This window comes from Haemaphysalis longicornis, unplaced genomic scaffold, assembly GCF_048455015.1.
Source record: "Haemaphysalis longicornis isolate Haplotype H1 unplaced genomic scaffold, Haemaphysalis longicornis Haplotype H1 scaffold_4, whole genome shotgun sequence".
NCBI classification, from domain to species: domain Eukaryota; kingdom Metazoa; phylum Arthropoda; class Arachnida; order Ixodida; family Ixodidae; genus Haemaphysalis; species Haemaphysalis longicornis.
In genome coordinates this window covers 226,108,565-226,122,961 of record NW_027526361.1, presented here as the reverse complement: position 1 = coordinate 226,122,961, position 14,397 = coordinate 226,108,565, and the positions used below count along the sequence as shown (strand labels likewise).

At 46.6% G+C, this 14,397-nt stretch overlaps 1 protein-coding gene across 6 annotated transcripts in view; it reads right to left on the bottom strand.

The window, feature by feature from the left end:
- LOC144179670 (zinc transporter ZIP10-like) overlaps positions 1–14,397 on the bottom strand; it is a 148,648-nt gene that overhangs the window by 40,695 nt on the left and 93,556 nt on the right. Inside the window, exon 1 of one of the 6 annotated variants that reach the window (XM_077708119.1) lies at positions 6,854–6,988. The exons of 4 other annotated variants lie outside the window; for them this stretch is intronic. The gene's annotated coding sequence lies outside the window, so the exon portion shown is untranslated. Of the gene's footprint in view, positions 1–686; positions 835–6,853; positions 6,989–14,397 lie in introns of those variants that run through there. One more of the 6 variants, XM_077708118.1, reaches the window with a different exon arrangement.

The following is a 14,397-nucleotide window of genomic DNA, read 5'->3' as shown; positions in this document are numbered from 1 at the left end:
AAAATTTCTGTTTTCTTAATAGGACAAAGCAGTCTTTTTAAATAAATGAAACTTGTACTTAATCTCCTTGCCCTTTCAATGTGATGCATTGCACTTTTGCGCCCATCACCCTTCCCCCTCATTGGGGCCGCGCCTCCGCTCGCGCCGTTGCTGATCACGGAGGACGTGCGCATACACACAAACCCGCGCGCGTCAAGCCACGCTCCCGTCCTCCGCCGCACTTCCCCACAGCGCAGGTGCGGTGCATGCTGACATAAGTCGTCCTCTTTCTTCTCCGTTGGGCTATCGTTCGCTCTTGCGGAGCCTCCGAGTACGGGTACAGACATCTTATGGCTGATCCCGCTAGCACTTGCGCACTAATACGCTCAGAAGATGTATCCAGGCTGTAAACCGCGAGATTCGAGAAGCGAATTGTCTTAGAAGCAATAACCTAGAAAACAATTTCGTTTTCGAAGTACGTGCTCGTTTTCTTCCTTTTTCTTTTTTTGAAGTTCGCGTTCGTGCGAGTATAATGGGCGCCAGTGCAAAATTAAACGTACTTATACGTTTTCTTTTCTGAACAACAACAACAACAGCAACAACAAAAACAACAAAAAAAAACAGTGAGAAGCAAGCTTCCAACGGCCAGAACGCAGCCCCTGCAACGAAACACGCCTGCTACATGAGTGCGATGACGACGAACTTACCTAAGAGTAAGGTAGACTTGAAAGCTCGGAAAGGAGGCTACTGCTCTGAAGGAAAGTGTGCAGTAGACTGAATATGCTCAAGTGCATACATGAAGTCTTCTTTACGCGTTTGATGTGATAACGGCTGTTATCACGGTGCAGCACAGACGATGAGGCATGCGGACAAAGGGACTGTTATCTCGGAAGCAGGACAGGATGTTTTACAAGGGACAAGAAATACCCTTCACCTAGCTGTCCTGAATACCCAAGGATAAGAATCGGTAATCGGAATGACGCATTTACAGGAAGAGCTGAAGTGGACTTCTTTCCGCGCCAGTCCGATAAGCAACACAGTCGTAAATAACACGCGGATAAAGGGTGCCTACAAAACCGGCGAATGTTCTTAGAAAGATAGTTGTGCAATTCGTGCAAACTTTTCATCGCATCTCATTTGTTTCTCAAGAGGGCATTACACAATGGGGCAAGGTACGCCTAGTGGTGATAACATTAGACAAAGCGAACAAATACTAAATAGAATGTTGCGAGGAAAAAACCACTTCCGAGCGGGAATGAGAAAGCAGGACATTTCATTTCAAGCTATACGATCTTACATTGTCTAATGATAGGGGCTGTCGTGATTATGTCATCTCTTGTTGCGACAATGTCGTCGTCGTCGGAGTGATATACGCCTGCCGTGTAACCTTCACGTTGTAACGGTTGCTGTGGCGTCGCCGGGGGTTGGTTTTATGGTAGAGCGAGCTCCCGCCTCTTTCCTCGCAGTGCGGTATTTTTTTTTTTTTTCATTTTCTTCCGGGGCGTACTTTTGTGGGAAACTAGGTTGCACACTGCAGCTTCCGCTAAGGTAGACGCTTTAGAGTACATCGCAGTAGAGACTCATACAGAAACGTGTCCAGTAGTATGGTTGTGTCCTCGCATTCGTCATACTTTCTTTCCCATTCCGTGGTTGGTTGGTTGGACCCTTCAATCCATTCCGTCGTTCTCTTACTGAGGGGCTCTAACAATCGCCGTCATCGTCATCCCTACACACACGCTGTTAATGCAGACGTGCTTCGATACTGATCATGATCAAATTGCATGATCATGATCATGACCTAATTGCATGATCAAATTAGTCCCGTAGGCCTCCGGTGGTGCGATTGTGTCGTCCCATCAACATCATCATGATCATCTTCCTTTTGCCTTGTTTTCTTTTCTGTTGTTTCGTTCTCCTTCATCTCGTTAGCCTTACGTATACGCTTTTAGCGTAAACGTTCTGTGCTGTCGTCTGTAATTAGCATGCAGAAATTACTCCTGTAGGCCTTTGGCACATGCCTCTGACACGCGTACTGAAATCGACGGCCCAAATGCCTTCCCTAGCAACACACATTGTAGGTGGGCCAGTTGGTACACAACTGAGTTACAAACAGCGCAAGAACAGGACGATGGGAGGATGACACAAACACGGCGCTGGCTAACAACTGATGTTTATTGTCATGAACATGCAATGAATACGAAAATACCGAAAACACGTCACATACCAATCTTGGAATGACAAATGTAACAACAATAATAAACGCGAAAAACTAAAAAAAAAAACATCTATGACACAGTAATCTGCACTACTGTTAAATCCGCAGCATCCAGCACAGTTTATATCAGAGCGGCCCACAGATAAGAGCGGTTGGAGATCGGAGAAGCATGGGAAATTCACACCGGGCAACAGGATTGCATAAGAACATCTTACTGGGAAATAAATTGACTATCTTGGTAACTAGGAGAGATTGTGTGGGCCGCTCATGATATAAACTGTGCTGGCTGCTGCGGGTTTAACAGTAGTGCAGATTACTGTGCCATGGAAGTTTAGTTTTTTGCGTTTATTATTGTTTTCACAGTTGTCAATCCCAGATTAGTATGTCACGTGTTTTCTGTCTTCGTGTTCATTGCCTGTTCGCGACAATAAACAGGAGGTGTTGGTCAGCGCCGTGTTTGTGTGGGCCTCCCATCGCCCTGTTCCTGCGCTGTTTGTTACTCAGAATTCACTAGGTCTACCTGAAGCAATGGCTAGAGCTGAGTGAGGACCGGCCGGAGAGTGGGATATGCAAGCTTCACCTTATGGGCCGAGTTCAAACCCCAGACTTAAGTTCACCCAATTTCTAAAGCGAAGCTTTCTATGTCGTACTTGTGGCGGTGTCGGAAAAGAAAACGCACTGCAGGACAGCCAATTTTACGTGATGGGAGGACACACGATGATGATGATGATGATGAAACGCGATGCGTTCCCCGATACAAATACAAAGTCCACAATCCAATCAGCCAAATTCCAAATCAACAACGCTGGGCTAACCGAATCAGCACATTCAGATCACCCGTACCATCACATAGGTTTTAACTCTGACTGATTTGAGTGTCGACCTTACATTTGCATCGGAGAAACCTTCGTGTTTCAGCTATCTTTCTTCCAGAAAGGGGCGTTAGATTTTCACTAACCGCGTGCTGGGCCGTCATTCACCAATTTTTTCTTTAGTTTTATTCTGTTAGGACAGACGGCCATTTTTTCGACACCGCTCCATCACGTCGACGCCGGGCGCTGAATTTTAGCATAATGGCGAATTTAAGGCTTCAGCATTGAAAACACTGTTGAACATAATGGGAGCGCGTGAATTTCAACGATATTGAAAAAAAAAATCAAGAGAAGAGATGTTGATAAAACACTAAATTACACATGTTAAAAGAAGAGCCGATAATCAGTGGTTATACTATAAGGTCTAATTTGCACATTATGTATTCCTACACCCGAACATGCTAACGTTCGGGAGAGTATGCATGCATTTGAATTGGTTCCATTCATAGTGCATAATACGCAGCTCCGTAGTAGTAGAGGACGTAGACCCGGAAATACAACTGTTGGGACGAGTACGCTTATGGATACAATGGACTTCCGGATACGCGTGTGTATCCATTCTTGCGTGGGGATAAACAGACGCGGACCTGCCTATCTAATATGTTCGGTCGTCCGTGCAGCCATTAATGCACGTACGAACGCATACACATGTACCCTGTGCACAGACATATGCGGGCCGACGGACGTACGCGTTATGCCCAAAAAAAAAACTTGCATAACGCGTTAGTGATCATGGTGGGCGTTTCACGCGTGAAAGTGTACTTATCTATGATCCTGCTGTAGATTGGGGCTGCAGATTAATTTAAACCGCAGGAGGATCTTTACCGTCTGCCGAAATCACGTCCTAAAGGCGTTTTAGTTTGTTGACTCTACCAGTAGAACGGTCGCCGCAGTCTGGGCGTCCTTAAGCTCAGCTGCGCTCCAGCGTTAGCCCCTGAAGCACTGCACGGGTTCACCGGCTAACGAGGAACCAAGTACAAGCAACCCTTATGCGCACGAGTTACTTGTAGGTTATCTTCTGTGATGGGGAACGAGTAAGGTATGCCCGTTACTTTTTGGACCTCGAAACGAGTAAAATATTTAGTAGAAAAGTTTGATGTTGGGCCTGTTTGTACAGAGGTCAAAACTGTTAACAACAACGCGCGAACGCGTGGCCTGCGATACGTGCATCGCAGCCTGGTGATAGCCACCGGCTTGACCAGCGAGATTTGCGGCAGCTAGGCATGCGAAAGCCATTGCTAATGCTTCCGTGTTTTGGGGGGAAAGCTTCGACGTCGAAAGTCGCTCGCCACGAACGCCGCCTTCGCCTATATCAAACATTATCTGAAGCTGATAACCAGGGCAGTCTCGTTTTCGCCTTTGGTATGGTTTCCAAGTCCCCCTTATTTATATTCTAACCATACAAAAAGGCTACGACAAGACTGGGCTGGTTATCAGCGTCAGATAACGTTTAATATAGGTTCTGGCGGGGGTCGTGGCGAGGGACTTTCGGAGTCGAAGCTTTCCCCCCAAAACACGGAAGCAGCAGCAATGGCTTTCGCATGCCTAGCTGCCGCAAATCTCGCTGGTCAAGCCGGTGGCTATCACCAGGCTGCGCTGCACGTATCGAAGGCCACGCGTTCGCACGTTGTTGCTAACAGTTTTGACCTCTGTACGTACTTTGAAGAACGGTGGAACCCAGCCTTGAAGACGTGTAAACGAGGAGAAAGTAGGACAACACACACGCTGGGACTAGCAACACTTTAATGAATAAATTTCGAAGAAAAAACAAGGTCAGGGCTTGCGCCGTAAAAATTCAGGTAAGAAGGCCAGCTGATCACGCAATTCGATTCAATTTGTGGCTCCCCTACCAATTATATCAGTTTTGTCAAAGAGGGGCCTGCATCCACAACCTCGGCAATGGGTTGTGGATGCACCCCCCTTTTTGACAAAACTGAAATTCTTGGTAGGGGAGCCGCAAATTGAACCGAATTGCGTCATCAGCTGGTCTTCTTACCTTAATTTTTACGGCGCATGCCCTGACCTTGTTTTTCCTTCGAAATTTATTCATTAAAGTGTTGCTAGTCCCAGCGTGTGTGTTGTCCTACTTTCTCCTCGCGTACGGGTCTTCAAGGCTGGGTTCCACCGTTCTTCACAGAATATTTCGCTTCATTTGAACAGAACCATGCACAACGTAGGTTACACGCACTTTTTTTAAACATGAAACGCTCGCGCACGTGAGAACCCGTGACCGAAAGTCAGCATCTATCGGGATTTGTTTGCTCGCTGCCCTGACTTTGGCTGCGCGCCACGGTTTGACATGTGCGATGTCAGGACGAGGCGTAGGAAGCATAATGCGAGGGAGATATTTGAGGCTGGCCTATTATCAGAGCAGGGTCGTCGCGCGTAAATGTGCCATCGCTCGGTCTGTCAGATAAGAAGTCCTCATTTTTTCGCACCGCCGCAACACGTTGGTATTGGCAGGGAGGCTGCCATAATGGTGTGAGTACTTATATGCAGGCGTTTGATTGATTGATTGTGGGGTTTAACGCGCCGACGCAACGCAGGCGATGAGGCGCGCCGTAGTGGAGGGCTCCGGATTAATTTTGACCACCTGGGGATCTTTAACGTGCGCCGAAATCTCGTACACACGGGCGTTTTTGCTTTTCGCCTCCATCAGAAAAGCGGCCGCCGCGGCCGGGAATCGAACCCGCGACCTTGTGCTCAGCAGCGCAATGCCTTAGCCACTGAGCCACCACGGCGGGTCCGTCCGTCCGTCGTTCTGCTGATCCTGCAAGGAAGAGCTGGGAGCTGCGCTGCCTCCAATATCTCAAGCGTTATATGCGTTCTGTGCCTATTGGACAATTCCAGGCTGTGTGGAATAGATTTCCTTTGTCCTGGCATTCGCGGCAGTTTTCATTGAATTTTGATGGGATCTTGTTCCAAGAACGGTTAGTTTGCAACTATGGTGACAAGAGGGGGATTTGTGTGTGTGCGTGTTTGGTAGTGTAGCGGGGTTGTGAAGCGGCACTCCAAAAGGGCGTTTTTGAAGTTAGCGCTGTGTGGCAACTGTTTTCTCCAAGGTCCTAGTCTGTATGCGCTATGGCTTTTCCAAGGGTAGGTTCAAAATCTTCGCGCAGCCCTGACAATGTTTTATCAAATTGCCTCGCTGCTTTAAGTAAGCCTGTGTAACCATGCACTTGTTTTTTAGCCTGTTTACCACATTTCAAAGCCGTATGGCAAGATTGAAATCCCCCATCGCGGTAGCTCAGGAATTTTCGCTGCTGAGCCCACGGACGCGAGTTCGACTACCGGCAGCGGCTGCCGCTTTTCAGATGAAGGCGAAAAGCAGAAACGCCCGGGTTTCGCAATTTTAGAACACGTGAAAGATCCCCAGGTGGTCAAAAAATCAATCCGGGGCCCTCCACTGCGGCGCGTCTCATACCCCAGCCTTCTGCGCATATACCCCCCCCCCCCCCCCCCAAACTTTAAATCACATGACATTCATCAGTGACCGCTTTAAATTGCTTCTCCCACACTTGCTCCGACGTGCACACTCGGCGCCTTGGTGGGTTCTTCTCGTTGCCAGCAACACAAGCAAAGACAAAATGGGAGGGCGTATCTGCTGCTACGAGCGTATTGCGCAGTGTCGCTCTGTGCAGCGATATTTTTAGCTTTCGAAGTCCTCCGCACGAAATAAAGAGTGGAAATTTTTATCGGCAGTGTTGCAGGGCCCATTAAACGAGCCCTCCGTCCACCCGCTCTAGCAAAGAGACATTTCTTCGGCAGTTAAGTTGTAATTACTCACTGGTTCGACGGTCTTCCCGGAACAAAGATATTTGCGTGCGGACTTGATGAGGAAAATAGATATTCCCAAACTTCAGACGGTCAATTGGTGGCAGCAAAACAAGCTTGATTCCACGACGGAAACTCTGAGAATAGTTTTTTTTTTCACAAGACCGCACATCACGAGTAACCAGACTGCACGAGGTCGCGCGTCATTTTTGAGCAGCGACGCATCGACCCAGAGACCTAGTGAACACATCATTATACACGTCACGAGGTTCGCCTTTTGAATTCAGTCACGCTTTCACGCGTGCGCACACAGAACGCGGCGACTCGTGGCTAGGCTTCCGGCAGTCTACAAAAGGGACCGCGGCTAAATCCGGCAACAGCCGTAAATACAAAAAGTGCACCCGTTTTTTTTTTTTCTGCTCGTGACCGATGGAATGAAACACTCGGTGAATAGTTACGACATAGTTTCAAAAGCATTCAAGGTGTGATTCTACAGGACCTGGTGGTCACGCTTGATGCCGAAAAAAATGCAACGCTTTGTTGATATCTCCAGAAATTTTCTTCTTAAAAAGTCTGAAAATTTTAAATAAGAAGAAGCCCCCTAATCTGAATGTTAGCCACCTGCCTGTTGTCCCATAATACCTCGCGAAGATGCGGTATGTCTTACACAACGCGGCTGAAAGTTTCGGACTCAAAGTTAGGCGATGGGCTTACACCCCTCGCGGAACGCTGGTTTTGCACAAAGCTCATGCATTTGGCGAATGCATCGAGCAAGGCTTACTCCTTCGTATTTTGTCGAGTTGATGAGCCCATATAGGCAGCTTGGTGGGCAATGGGCCGGGTCGGTATTAGGTGCCATCTTTTAATTGGGCGTGCGCATGTACTGTGCCTCTGCAAATAGGCTTGTGCGTAACTTAAAAATTCTACAGCTTTGCACAGCGCAAAAGATATGAAATGCGAGGACAGGGGGGTGCAACACACACAAACTTTGCATTCTAACGCATGTGTATAAAAAGATGGTGCCTAGAAACAGCCGATGTGAGGTAGACTAACGACAGATTTTGCAAACACCTGCACAAGACAGGACACTTCGGCTATCACTGCCGTCACTTGGTGCCGGTTCTTTTTTGGAGATAACAGGATGACCGCAAGTCATGCTAGACAGATGACCAGAAGATTGTTGATGTTGCATAAATGAATCGATAGGCGAATCGTGCGTAAGTGCACGCGCCATTGGGTAGAACTCGAAAAAAAATTTGATTGCATAGCCCGTGCAATGTTTCACTAATTAGTGCCACGAGGAGGAGCTCGATTGCGATGACTCATGGTAGTTTTGTTATAGTTATGGGTTACTTAAATTTAACGTTTTGTGTCTTATTATTACCAAAACTTTAATTGGAGGTTAGCGCTTGTGCATGTCGGTTCTAGTAATTTTTTCATTATCGTATCATTTGGTTTTTTTTTAATATCTTCTATGTTATGTCGACCTGATGAACTCGGCGGCCGAGCGGCCACACCACACCCTTCATCACCAGCCCAGACGAACCAGAGCTCTTTATTAAATGATGGCTAAAGAAAGCTCAAAACTACGATTCCCAAATTGCTGAATCCCGTACCGCGCAACGGTACGAGGGTGGCCCAAGTGCTCCTTACCAAAGCATGGAGTGGCTATGCCATCACTGACGATATAACGGCACGTTGAACGCACTACAGGCAACACAAAAACGCGCAAATTCCGCCTGACAAGCTTCTCTGCCATCAATGTCACCGACCATTAGCATCTGCTCTGGTCTTGCCGGGAACTGTCAGGTATCCAATAAAAACTGTCAGATATCCGATTTTTCGTGAAAAAAAAATTGACGCGAAGGTATTTACAACTGTAACTTGATTTCATTTAGCTATCGACTTGCGCCGATTTTGCAAGTTTTCCATAGACTATCCTGAACTCAACAGAAGCGGAGCGCAATATACTTGGCTGAAGGAGATTATACTCGTTTGATATACGCCGACAAAACCTGTATCGTTCCAAGCTATCTGGCTAATCGGCAAGCAAGAACTGTTTTCGTTGAATTGTCGAGGAGTTGGTGACATTTTATGAGCTCAGTACGAAGTCACAAACTATGCCTCTTGGTAGAGTTGTTAATTTTCTGGGAGCTCATTTTGTTTACCTGTGAAGAGGCTGCTTGCATCAGTCTTAATGAAGTCTTCGAAATGCTAGAGTTACATGTTGCTCATTGGCAGGAACTTCTAGCTTCAACCGAAGCTGTAGAGGAAGTTGCGATTGCCCTAGCTTCCGGCACAACCAGCAGGGACTTCATCACAAGAATAGCTGAATCGCAAGCGGCATGTCGAAGTTATCAGCGGGGGCGCATCACTGCACCAGCACTGCACATTCTGAAAACAATTGGTCTAGGTTCCCTGTCGTCTAGGTTCCCTGTCGTCTAGGTTCCCTGTCATAAATAGCTCCAAGGTGATGGGGCAGCACGTGCCGCTGCCCGCACGTACAGCCTCCCAAATTTTTAATAATACAGCGGGAACGACGACCAATCGGCATGTCATGGCCTTATCACGCGGTGTTGAGAACCGAAATAGGCAAGAGTACGCGCACGCACATAAGGCTATCTGCTGTATAAGTGTTACCTGCTACGCTGTTTCCTTAAGATTGGTAGACCCCCTGCCAGTGAATCGGAATGACTTTATTGTCGAGAAACCGTTGTTATATGATGCGCATGTGCTCATCAAATGAGCGTTTGGTTTCCCTTTCGGATCACTTGCCCCGCGCAGCGCGAGGAATGTCACTGAAAAGGTAAATAAAAGTAGAACAGGACCGGTTTTATGGCCGGAATGGCCTTAAGCCGCTGCGGATTATAATGCGATAAATAACAGGGGATGTGTTGCACTGAGGAGAACAATGTAGCAGACGACGCTCACACAACAGATAGTTTTATGCGCGTGCGCGTACTCTCGCCTATTTTGCCGGTGAGCACCGTGATAAGGCGCTGACATGCCGATCGGTCGTCGCTCCCGCTATATTATTAAAAATTTGGGAGGTTGTACATACACTGGGCCATTACCCGAGACGGAACGTTCTCCGCTGTGATCAAAACTGACTCACTTCGCCGGTATTCAAAAGTCCTGGCACTTTTAGGCTTGGCAGGAGAAAATTCCCATCACCGCACCCTCGGTTAACCAGACAAGAAGCCACCACTCTTCGGCGATTGGAGACAAATTCCAATTCCCATAGCACCCTCCTCCATTCTATCTACCCCACTCAGTATCCCTTCCTTTGTAATTTCTGTCCCACGCCCGGCACCCTGTACCACCAGGTATGGGAGTGCCAACGAACTCCAAACCAACCCCCCATCCCGTTCCCTTCTTTTGAGCAGTGGGTGGCTCGCGTGGCCGATCCGGTCATTGGACATCAGCACGAGTTGGTAAAGAGGGCTCGGAAGGCAAGTCGCAGCCTGGGTATCCGGGAATAGGAAGGCCCTCCACAGGGAGAGTGTCCGGATGTCAGTACTTACGGATCATCAATAAATGTCCATTCTCTCTCTTTCCCTGTAGGAAATATTCGGGGTAATAGTATAAGAAAAACAACGCATCTCTGCGCACTCAAAATATCATGCGCATCTGTTAAACAGTAGGACTCTAAATTAGGAGAAAAGCTAACCTAAAATGATGCCGTGGGATAGAAGCTTTTAGTAAAAGCGCCGATAATTGTACCTGCGCTAATTTGTAAAAGGTTTACCAGCGATGGCATTCCCCGATTATCCCAAGTTTTGCTGTAATTTAAGGCATTCACAGTCAATTTCTATTCAATCGACTCCCGTTAATACGAAGTCCACGGGAACCGCAAAAAAACTTCGAAATAACCGAATTACCAATGAAATAAAAGACACAATAACGACATGGTGATTAGTTTGCAAACGTCTCCCCTCTTGATTCTTGCTTTCGTTATTATTTCTTTCTGTACAGAAAGGGGAGCAGAGGCTTGGAGCCTGACTAGGGCCCCTGCTCTGGGGTGGTAGGTAGCGTGCGGGCACAGTATACTAAACTGCACACTTGCAGTCGAGTGTACAAAAACAAGACCAAAACAAGCAAACAAAAAACAAAAAAATACAATTGCGGTCATGCGCCTAGAACGCTGAATGTGCGACTACTATGCACAAAACAAAGAATACAGAACGAAATTTTCACACGGGGTATGGTATCACAACACTTGCGAATTTTTCGGTGCAGTGCATGAGTGAACGGACAACTAAATACACACGAAACAGACTTACTTCAGCATAGATATCTACAATTTCACTGCAATAATTTATTTCATGCGTCGGTAAATTTCAGCTATGTGCAACTAACTGTTCAAAGAGGACATTTTTAATGTGCTTTTAACAAACGTTGGCCAAAATAATGTGGTTCTGAACTTTGTCGAATAAGGAGGGGATGTGATAATCTGTGTTGCCGGCCGTAGTTCTTGTATAAGACATCGGTCGATGTCGTCTCCGCAAGTTATGTTGCGTGGCACTAGCAGGGTTGGAAGTATTGTATAAATCACCGTCCCTAATGCACTGAAGTAGTTTGTTCTAGCATATTTGATTCGCCTTAAGAAGTGAATGCTTTAAAAAGTGTTCATAAGTATACAGTTAGATATTGAGGCCCGCCGTAGTAGTTTTCGAATATTCGTAATACCTTCTTCTGCAACAAGGGAAATTTGTTATAGTTCTGTGTAGACGCAGTTGTGCCCCATAAGAAAGCTTGGAGAAAAACAATGAATAATAGAGCGTATTCTTTAGCCGTAACGGTATGATATCTCAAAATATATATATACACAGCCCACCGCTTTGCTCAGTTCAGCTGTTAAGTTACACACATGTGCATTCTATGATAGATTATTTACGTTCAGAATCTCGACTGTCGCCGCCGAGACGAGCGTGTGACCCGGGTTGCCGTGGTAGTTGAGACTTATATCTCAAATCGAAGCCTATAGCGTCCACCGCAAACAGTTCACACAGCGCTGTGCGAAAAAAAAAGAAGGTTGACGACCTGAAAAGAGAGAGATGCATACGCACCCGCGTTATCAAATGTGCGCTACCTGAGTACCGATGGCGCAAGCATCGGTGCAGCCCACGGTGCTGTTCTGGCGCTAAATATTTTTGAATTTTATCAAAACAGGACGCTCACGTCGACGCTTTTTATTCGAAATAACTCCCACTTAATCGATTAACCGGCTCTTAGCTTCGAATTATGAAGCCATTTCTTCCATTTGATTGCATGTAAAATTGCCGGGACCAGCGCATCCCTTCCAATTAGGCGACTTCGAATTATCTAGAGCCGACTGTATAAACGTTAAACGATAGAGCTTCGTTTAAAAGCTATGTTGTTCACAGGAGTGGCCGATCTTGCGGACCGTCAATAGGCGTGTAAAAAAGAACCTTTTTGTGAACTCCACTTTTTTAGAGACACACTTAGATCCACACGTGTTATTTGTGCTCACCTGAAATGTTATGCAGAAGAACCTTTTAGCATGACCTTTGTACGAAAATAGTAAAAATTGCCTCAGCCGCTGCCTAGATGAGAAAAAAAAAAGAATCCCTGTCACCAACTATTTCTAAACCTAAGTGGGACTTGAAAGTATCTTAGAAGTAACATGTCACCTTTTTCTCTACTGAGCACCAGTCTACATAGATGAGATATTAATTTTGTCTAAGCCCGTCAACTGCTTATATTCATAAAATAGGATATGATCATTGATCGCTCACTAGGTCGACAGCGGTCTTATCAGGGCTTCGGGTTGTGTGTTTACATTGTTTTCTTTGCGCACCCTACCTTTCTTTCTTCAAACTATCACCGAAAGCCAGAAGGGATCTAATTGAAGGGGCAGAGGCTCGTTGCATTGCGTACTATGTGGGCGTAATTGTTCACTTTACCTAATGTTAATGGCTTGGTAATGAAAATGCCAGTGGTTGCCCAATTGTTTTCCTAATGATAACCTTACAGTTGGCTACCGCGGAGGGCAGTTCTTCAGATCTAACTCTCGGTACTCGTTTGAATGTTGGCGTTGCCCAGATTGCGTGTGCTTCGTATGCGGCGAAAACAGTTTTGAGTGCTGTGTGCAGAGCTACAGACTTTGAATTCTTCTGCAACACGCCAAGTGGCTCCACTTCGAAACTCGTAGCGGCCATTCCGGAGAGAAAGAGGGGAATTGCGCGATGTCCCAAATCAGCTTTTCTCGTGCTGCCTTACACTTGCAGTGTTGGCGGTCTTGAGTAATTTCTAGCCACGCATTTTTCAAATTAACATTCTTTTTTCATGTTGTCGTGCGAAAGGGGATTTTCATTGTGCTCTATTAGGCATAATTATATTCGGCCATGTCTGCACTTGAGCGGGGCGCGTATTACGCTGGGAGCGTTCTGGGAACCAGGATCACTTTAAGGCCGGAGGAAATGTAGCGTCTGTGCTTCCGTGGGAATGCTCCTCCCGAGAGAACGTTCGGGGAATAGTGCCTATTAGCGCCCCTTCGAGATGGTATTACGACGCCCTCGCCAACACCGCGCCCCGTGAATCTGCATGGGAAACTGACTGCCAATACAGGCGGAGACGATGGAAGAGCGCGCTGCGAACTGGTCGCGAAATTATAGTGCCTTTTTCGCGTGTGCCTAGACACCCGATATTAAGTGCGGGCTTGTTTCTGGCTTTGCGTACATACAGGATCAGTAGTTGCAGTGTAGCGCTTGAACACATTCTATGTAGTTTCATTTGTGGAACGCTTTGCTTTGCTACATTTATTATTCGGCTTTCAGAAGTTTCCCGCCAGCAGGAGGAACTTGTAATGACCCTATCGCCAGAACTGTGCTCGCAATTGTGCCGCGATGTTAACCAATCATTAAAATGACAAGTTGCTAGTGATTTATTATAGAAGTGTATGCTTCCCTCCATTACCTTGCTGCAAATTTCTATGGGGATTAGTCGTGTGTACTGCGGTGGGAAAGTAACCGCTTCCGCGCGAATTTTAAATCAGATTCGATGATTATCCGAACTGTAAACCAGGCGCCTAAATATGTGGCTGTACCTGAAAATGTTCTCATTTTCAGGTACAGATTTTTCAACTAGTTCGCCAGGCATGGCGAACTAGTTAATAAAACAAGCAACCATGCTTGCTTGTTTTATCACTTCCTCAGACAGATTCCCGAGCAGTTGTAAGCGGGCATCAGCATTAGAAAACGCTCAGGTTGTTCAATCCTGTTTGACACTAATGCCTAACCAAGCTGACGCTACTTTGTCCCCGACCTGCATTGGGCCTGGTTCTCCAGCATATGCTTTTACCAGTACACCGAAGACTTGGCATTAATTTCGACGTTGCTGCATAGATAACAGGCTTTCTGTCTTTTACAGCCACATTTTTAGCGAAATAAAATTGCCCTTCAAAGGTTACCCTTCTCACGATGGTCAAGGAAAAAACAAAGGCCGGGTACGTTTACTCGGGGAACACCTACACTATCAACTGGGAACGCAAGTGCCGAAGCGCGCTGGCTTGAGGAACACCCAAGTTGACATCGG